The 1,533-nt window shown below is 41.6% G+C and overlaps 1 protein-coding gene across 1 annotated transcript in view; it reads left to right on the top strand.

Moving 5' to 3' along the window:
- The window catches only part of TAB3 (TGF-beta activated kinase 1 (MAP3K7) binding protein 3), a 48,999-nt gene that overhangs the window by 46,229 nt on the left and 1,237 nt on the right, over positions 1-1,533 (top strand). The gene's annotated exons all lie outside the window — the stretch shown is intronic.

Here is a 1,533-nt window from a genome sequence, read left to right as displayed (position 1 = left end):
CCCCGCCCTGAACCGCTGTGAGCAATGCGAGATGCCACGGTACACTTGAACTCGGATGGGTCTGCGTCAACTTGAGAGCGACACTCAAAGCACCCACTCGAAGACAAGGAAACCTGGGGAGTCTGTTCATCCGCCCGGCCTTTCCGTGGCAGGTTCCAGGGGGGAGGAGGAAGGACCCTGCAGCAGCCTGTGCTCACTAAGGGAAGAATGGGGAGTTCTCTATGCTTTTGGGGTTTTTTTGGGGTTTTTTTTTGTTTTTTTCCTTTCTTAACTCATTGCAGAGTGAGATAGAAAGGGATACTTGAAACTGGGAAAGGATCCACTCCTGAAAGAATGTACACGGAGCAGTCACGCCCTCTTCTGTGGAATCCCAATTGTTAAAGTTACTGCTGAGTAGCCCTTATTTTATAAACTAGAACTTGCAATCATGGTGTGACCTGTTACAGTTCATGTAGACCGACTGTGAATTCCCAGAGCAGACCTACCTGGTCGCAGCTCTCCGGAAACCCGAGGTTNCAAACTAATAAGGGTATTTGTAATTGCTGCTTTTTTCAGAGGTAATTTCAAACACACACGATCGTTTAAAATGTGATTTGTAGCAGTCGGGAAAGAGGCATATCATGCCCTGTGTTCAAAAGTACAATCAGAGGTGAGAAGGTCCCTTTTGCTTGTACAGTAATACATGGAGCTAAATCAACACTGGTAACTAAGATCTAATTATGCCACAATAGATATGATTTTTATGTTACTGCATGCTTTTATTAGGCCATTGGCTTTAAAAATAAGAAGTCCTTACCAAGTACGATTTTATGAATGACCTTCTCAAACTGCGCTTTGCCAATAGCACAGTGAATGTATGCCAAATGCAAATCCATTCCAGAATCCATTGGAAATCTTGAGCTCAGCTGTGGTTCTGTAAGAAATGTGTGCAGTCCATAGGGCCTTTTTTTTTTGTTCCTTCCAATTTTGTGATGAATTTATGATGTTTACAGCACAGTGTTTTGTGCCACAATCCTAACTTAGCTGAAAAAAAAATATTAGCTGTTCAATACAGATTTATTTGCACATGTTAATAAACCAGTATGAGGGAAATCCCAGTTGGCCAATGTCATCAAGGTGTACACTGCGTTACTTGGGAGGAAGAGAAGGCTAGTCAAGAAGTAAGATTAAGAGAAAGGTGAATACAATGGACTTTAAAACTAAGAACTGTTTAAATTTAACATGCTGTATTCAGCGATAATAATGAGTTTGTTCAGGTAGTTCAGGTGATACTAAAGCACTCCTTATTTGTGAAACAAATTTTAGGGTATGAATAACTGAAGAGGCGTAGAAATCCTGTGAGTCGCTAGGGCGCACCACTGGAAAACTGCTAATCGGACATTTCTTTGAGGTCTCTCTCTCACGGAATTTCCTTCCTAGCTTAGAATTGGGTTTGCAATCTTCCCGTTATTTGTGTGAATATAAACAGCACTAAGATCAGCAGGCCTTTTAATCCTGAAGGATTTTCCCTGAGGTTATAATCTCAGGAATATC

This window comes from Crocuta crocuta, unplaced genomic scaffold (assembly GCF_008692635.1).
Source record: "Crocuta crocuta isolate KB4526 unplaced genomic scaffold, BGI_CrCroc_1.0 scaffold630, whole genome shotgun sequence".
Lineage (NCBI taxonomy): Eukaryota > Metazoa > Chordata > Mammalia > Carnivora > Hyaenidae > Crocuta > Crocuta crocuta.
The sequence above is the reverse complement of the archived record's forward strand: the minus strand, read 5'-3'. Positions and strand labels throughout refer to the sequence as shown.